The sequence below is a fragment of the Octodon degus genome, unplaced genomic scaffold (assembly GCF_000260255.1).
Source record: "Octodon degus isolate 3935 unplaced genomic scaffold, OctDeg1.0 scaffold00288, whole genome shotgun sequence".
Classification (NCBI taxonomy): Eukaryota; Metazoa; Chordata; class Mammalia; order Rodentia; family Octodontidae; genus Octodon; species Octodon degus.
Window position 1 is genome coordinate 1,144,165 of NW_004524864.1, and position 7,163 is coordinate 1,151,327.

Consider the following 7,163-nt stretch of genomic DNA (forward strand, 5'->3'; position numbering starts at 1 on the left):
TTTTGGCGGAACCAGGGATTGAACTCAGGCCCTTGTGCTTGCCAGGGAAGTGCTTATTGCACTGAGCCATATCTCCAGCCCCATACATTTTTATTTATAATAACTTTTAAGCATGCAAAGTATTTAGGAATGTTTTTTAACAAAAGAGATGGAAGCTTTTAATAAACAGATCATTGAATGAGAATAAAAATTCAGAAATAAACCTAAACATATACAGTAAGTTGATTTTTTTCTTTTTCTTTTTTTTTTTTTTTTTGTGGAACTGGGGATTGAACTCAGGCCGTTATGCTTGTCAGGGAAGCCCTTATTCCACTGAGCCATCTCCCTGACCCTAGTAAATTGATTTTTGACAAAGATATAAACAGGCATGTTAGAAAAGTAATAATCTGTTCAATAACTAGTGCTAGTTCAAGGGCTGTGGAGGTAGCTCAATGGCATATGTACTTGCCTGGCAAGCACAAGGTTCTGAGTTTGATTCTCTGTACAAAACAAAAAGTAAAATTTTAGAACAGGGCATGGTGGAGTACTTCTGTGATCCCAGCACTCAGGAAGTTGAGACAGGAGGACTGCTGCAAATTCAACACTGGTCTGGGTGCTTGTCTTAGTTACTCTTCTCTTATTGCTGGGACAAATACCCATCACCCAAATTGAAGGCAGGAAGGGTTTATTTAGCTCACAGTTACTGGAGGGTTTGTCCATATTCAGCTGGCTCCAAGGCAGAGCGGCACAAGGAGAAAGCAAATTTTCATGGTAGCGGCAAAGAGTAAGAACACAAAGGAGGGGTAGCAGCAGCTCAAGTAGCTAACTTCTCTTTTCTCCTTACATTTAAAAAAAAAATAATTTTATTGAGAAACAAATAGCAATGAGACAGTTTCAAAACTGATTACTAGCACAGTTTCAGCAATATGTTGCATATTGTTATCTTAGTGACTATTCATTGTACAAGATGCAGACATGATATCCTGTCCACAAACACTATTAGAACAAATCTCTCTATTCATTGAATTAAGAGAATGCAGCTGTATATCTATCCTAATTATTTTGAGTATACAGATATAAAATGGTCGTTCATTTGTATCCTCCTTTTTTGTTTAGTTTTGTCAGAGAAGGACATTCCATTGTCATTTAAACACTGTAGATGTGTGAATTCAGGAAAATATTCCAATATAGTCCAGTAGTTCATAATAGTAGTGGGTTTTCCGCAAGACTGTCAATGTTGGAAGTTATTGACCTGAGCCTTCCACTGCTCAGCATATTAATATTGGTCTACTTTTTATACTTTGTTTTTATACTTTTCTGCTGGATGGTCAAGACCAAGACAAAGCAAGACCCGTACAACAAGAAATGTATCTTTTGTATCTGATAAGGTCAGTCAAATCCCCTCAGGATTTATTCAGAAACACTGTATTGTACCTTGTAGATCCTTTGTCTTGGAGAGGATCTTTCTTTCCCCCCAATAAATGTATTCTGCTCATAATCTCTGTTTGTTCCTAAAATTCATTCTTTGGTTTTAGAGAATATGAATTTGTCCCAGGGACCTTTCAGATTGGGAGTTTCATTTTTCCTCTATATCATTTGGAGGTCATCCACCAGAGATCATTTTTACCCTGTGTCAGTGGGGAGGGGAAAGTGCTCCCATTGTTTGATGGGGCCACGATGGACGGACAGACGGACGGACGGATGGATGGACGGACGCATTGGAAGTTTCTCTGAATGGGCCAGCCTTCCACATCAGTTTTAGATTTACAGTTATTTGCCCAGTGGTACCCTCATCTACATCTAGTACATGGACTGGAAGGTTTTATTGAAGAGACAGATAAAGGCTGTGCTCTCTTTGATGCAGCAGAATAGTTTCAGGCTGAATGTCCCTTGTCCCCACAATGGAATCAAACGACCTTATTTTTCTCCCTTTTTTTTAGACTGTGGATGAATAACCTGAGTAATAGCTGCTGCCAAGGCTGTATGTCCTGTAGTATGAGGAGCCAATATCCTCATGAATCTGTATCATCTCAGGAAGTATAGCCTGCTTTTTTTCTCTGTTCTTAAAGTCTCTTTACTCCATTTATTTGCATTTTTGAAGGCCAATTGTTGAACTATTAATTTGCTAGCTTCTGTGTCACTGATTACCCTCTTAGTAGCCTGCAACATACTGCAGCAAAATCTTGGAAAGGTGCACCAGGGCCCAGCCTAACAGAAGCCAAAATAAAGAATGTTTCACTCCTGCAAAGGAGTTCCCTTGAGGCTCCAACTGCAGCTATCTCAGTTTGCTCATATATTTGCAATGCAAATGTAAGTTGTTTGTGTGTGCTAGAAAAGCACCCCTTTGCAATTAGCAAATCTTTTGTAATGGCTAAGTTGTGAACCTCTATTGCCAGCTGCCTGTTCCCTGCAATATTCAAAGAAATTTCCTTTTCACAATAAATAATGTCCTGGATTCAAACATGCTTTAGCTATTTCTTTCTGATCATTTGGGGCCATAGTCTGTCATTCTAGCATTTCTACTCAACTCAAGTTAAAGAAAGCAGTAAGGCTGTAAGTACCAACAGTGTGTTTCAGTTCTTTTAAAGCTTTAAAAAGTATGGATTCTTGAAGAAGACCTACGACTTGTCCTGGATTATCAGGACTAGAACTCCAGAAACAAGACAAAGATATTGAAAATACTCCATGGACTCCCCCACCCATCTGGCTTTTTCAATGCCAGCTGCAAGGGAGATAAAGAAAATGGCTCTGCTTCCCTTGAGGCTGAAGTCCCCATCTGTGACTCAGCAAAATTTCCCTGAGCTCCCACAGGCGGGATGGTGGCTTGTGTCTCCTTATGACCACTGAATGTTTCAGTTTTGCTCAGATTTTAACCATTGACACTATCCTGAATCTAACAAATTTGCGATGCCAGCAATGCACATAGCCAATGCAAGGCCACAGGGTACCATAGTTTCGACCCTCCTGCTTAGCACCAGGTGCACAGGACTGTAGGTGGTGGTAGGCACCAACCTCTGTGACTGGATGGGCCAAACAGATGGGCAGGCATCTGGGTAATCCTAGCTGGCTCTGCTAAGACCAGTGCGTGGAGGGCCTCCCAGAGCTCAGTCTGTACCCCTCCCCCAGCAGCCCAGTGCCACTTGGAACCAACTGCTCCCAATTTACAAGAACTTTTTCCTTTCTTATCTAATTGAGCAAAGCCAGAGGGTTTAAATTCTATCTGCTGTACCACTGCTCTACCCTCCTTGTCCCATTTGCAACTTGATTTTAAAACAGTGCTCCATGTAGAAAGAAGCACAGATACAGAAACCAAAATTTCAACAACATTTTAATATACGTCTACAAACATCTACAGTCATTGAAACTGTTTTCCCCATTTTTAACTCAATCGAATGTTTCCCAGCTAGGCTTCTCTCAAGCCTCTTTCTCTCATTGTGTTCCTGTATCTCTCTGGCCCTAGTGAGCCCATCTTGGCATTAGTGAGCCTCTCCTGGCCCTAGTGAGCCCATCTTGGCACTCATGAGCCTCTCCTGGCCCCTCCTGGCCCTAATGAGCCCCATCCTCAAGATTTACACCTAGTGCGCCAGTGCCAGTGCACAACTGTGTGGACTACTGCTGGTTCCGATCAGTCCACTTCTGTCCCTAATGCACACTCTTTGGTGTGCATTAGGCATGTAGCTGTGTTTCCTCTTTTGTCTTGGGGTGTGGCCCATATGGGAGTGTCTGTCTCTTCCAGGTTGCAAAGTCACCTTGTCTTCCATTTTGTGTCCTTGAGGGCCTGGCCCTGTCTCACTGCTTAAGCGATTTTTCTGCCCACACTTATCTCATACCAGGCATCCTATTTGGGCACCAAATGTAGAGATCCATTGGTCTTACTGTGAATGGTTCTACCTGGGGAAACACAGTGAGAGGAATAAAAAGACAAAAACTGGGCTAGGTGGGCCATAGTCTGCCTGATGGGCAAGACTCATGCCTAAATCTTGTTTTACAGCACTTGTTTTTTAAAATGTAAGAAGAAGTACATTTTCTTTCTTTCTTTTCTTTTTTTTTTTTTGCAGAACTGGGGATTGAACTCAGGCCCTTGCATTTGTCAGGGAAGCGCTTATTCCACTGAGCCATCTCCCTGGCCCCAAGAAGTACATTTTCACACAAAGGTAAAAATGTAGTATAGTAGGTTCATAAAGCAAGTGATACTGTATAATCATTTATTGTTTTTACCAAGTACTGTATATCTACATAATTGTGTTATACTTGTATATTATATAAAAACCTATGGTCAGAAGGTTTATTTCCACCAGCATCAGCACAAACACATGTTTAATGTGTCCTTACAACTTTGTAATGGCCACATGGTAAGAAACTTCTGTTCCATTGTGTCTCATGGAACTTTCATGGGGTATGCAATCTATCTTCTTCACAAAATGTTAACATAAGGGCTGTGATTGTTTTACCACTCCCAAAATAACCAGCCCTTAATTTAGAAGGGAAAGAATGTAGCATTTTCCCTCCCAAAATACATCAAACAGTAGTTGTGAAACCACAGCTTAAAGGCTCCAGATCTTGACTTTTCTTTTTTAATGTATTTGGTACAGAGTCTCACTACCCAGCTCAGACTCACAGTGATCCTCCTGTTTTCAGCCTTCCCCAGTGCTGGGATTATAGACATGTGCCACCATTCCCAGGGTTCAGCACTTCTAGGGATGTGGCTAGTGCTGCATGTGGTGCCAGGGATCAAATCCTGATCCCTGTGCTTGCCTAAGCAGGCTCTTAGTCTGCTGAGCTATCTCACCTGTGCCAGATCGTAGCGTTTGTAAAGTTTATAAAAATATTATAAACTAGGCTGTGTACCTTGAGTACCATTGTTTGGATTTTCTGTGATGTCATTTACTTGTATGTGGCATAATTCTTTCTTTCTTTTTTTTTTTTTTCATAATTCTTTCTGCTTATCCTATTTGTTCAGTAAGGAAAAACTCCTTGAGGAAAGGAACTATTTATGGTCTAGAAATGCCTTGTGCACATAAAGCTTGCAATCTTTCCAACTCAACAGGCAAATGAGCACATGGTTTCAAAATAGAAGAAAGTAACTTAGACCCCACAGTAACCAAGCCTTGGGGGCACTCTTATGAATCTGAATCCTTCATTAAGTTTGCTAAGGATAACACGCTTTTGTTGCCTTTCCTTGTCCTCCATTATAAATACCAAAATAAAACAAATAAATACAAATAGACACATAATTATCTCTATATATTTGCATATCTATATAATATGTATCCTATAGGAAGTTTGTACAGTTTGTCATGGAAGTACTGCCAGCTTATGTACCATTTTCAATTCTAGGCTGTCTCAAAGTACTGCTTCCAGTTCCTTTTTAACACACAAGCAAATTCCTCCAGGTGCTTTCATTTGACTGCATCCCATGGATCCAGGAGTTGTACTTCTAAAGTGTTGGTCATATCTTTGTTCTCCACATCGGATGACAGCTGGATGCATCTCCTGATCTCACGGCTGTCCTAGCCACAAAAGACCAAGATTCTTACTGCCTTGTGTGAATTGGAGGCAGGCTGTGTCCTGCCTGCTGACTCCCAAATCATTGGGAGAGTGAAAGCGCCCTGCAGGAACTCTCTTGGTGCCTTTCATTGGCTTCTCCGCTTTGAGCACCAAGGAGAAAGTGCCAGGCCATGCTGCTTCTAACCCTGTGCTTGCCAGCTTCTTAAATAAGTAACCAAATGATTCACAGAACTGTGGTTACTTTGTAGATCCAAAGGAATTGGAGGATGCTCAGTTTCTGCACATCTACACTCAGATCCACAGGCCATTTGCTTAAGGGAATGTGGATTTCTCTGTGAGTGTGGAAACACAACAGGCCTCAGGGCTCTGTGGCACTGGGGTAGCTATGGCTCCTGAAGCTGGGAGGAAAGACACAGTTGTCAGCCTCCTGTTAGTTGAGGTGAGTAAGCCTATTTTGTTTGATAGAGGTCTGAGTCCAGGAAATGGAGCAATAGATGGCCTATAATCTTAGAGTTGAAAAAGAATTCAAAGAACAAAGGAAAAGATAGATAATAAACTGGAAGATAGATCTTTTAACAAATGGGAAGGGGCCCAAAAGATGGGAGGTAGGGGGGTTGGAGGGTTGGACTAATAGGCATCAATGAGAAGGAAGGAGTCAAATACAAATGATATTAAAAGAATATGGGCAGAAATAATAGCAGAAAACTTCCCAAATATGGGAAACAATATGACATTCAGTTAACCAAAGCATATAGAACACCAAATAACATCAACCCAATTAAAAACACACCGAGACATATAATAGTCAAGATTCCAGAAATCCACCACAAGAACAATATAATAAAATCTGCTAGAGTCATGGGGTGGCATCTACACTTTGGGATTGATTATTGTGGGTGTGGATGCTGCACCTGCCCTGAGGCAGATAATTTGCTACCATCATGAAAAGATGCTCTCTGCCATGTACCACTCTGCTTTGGAGACATATGAGTACGAACTGAAACCTTCAGGAACTGTGAGCTCAATAAACCTTTCATTCCTTAAAAAAACCCAAAAACAAACAAACTCCCCCAAACCAAAAACAAACAAACAAAAACTGCTAGAGAAAAGAAATAGATCACAGTTAAAGGAAAACCCATCTGAATAATGGCAGACTTCTCTTCACAACCATCAAGTCAAGAAAAGCATAGAGCATAGTACTTCAAGTCCTCCAAGAAAACAAATTCCAACCCAGATGTATATACCCTGCGAAACCCTGTTACAAGTTTGATGGAGAAGTAAAATACTTCCATGACAAAGAACAACTAAAGAATTTCATAGTGACAAAGCTACCCTACAAAGACTACTAAAAGGTATTCTAGAGAGGGATCGAAATGACCACAACTACATGAATGAGAATGGAAAGAAACAACCAAATAGGGCAAATAATGAAACACAGGAGAAAAAGGAATATACAATAGCATTAATTAATAACATTTCAATCATAAGTCAATACATTTCAATTATAACCATCAATGTAAATGGACTCAAATTACCAATTAAAGGAAATAGACAGGCACAGTGGATTAGGAAACAAAATCCAAAAATATGCTATACAAGAAACACACTTAACTTAAAAAGAAATTCGAGTCCTAGCCCAGGTCCGGTGAGTGTGCGGAGAGTTTCCTGCTACCCTG

General features: G+C 40.7%; 1 pseudogene; it reads left to right on the plus strand.

Moving 5' to 3' along the window:
* Positions 1–5,872: 5,872 nt before the first annotated feature.
* Positions 5,873–7,163, plus strand: part of LOC101572249 — a 13,863-nt pseudogene continuing 12,572 nt past the window's right edge.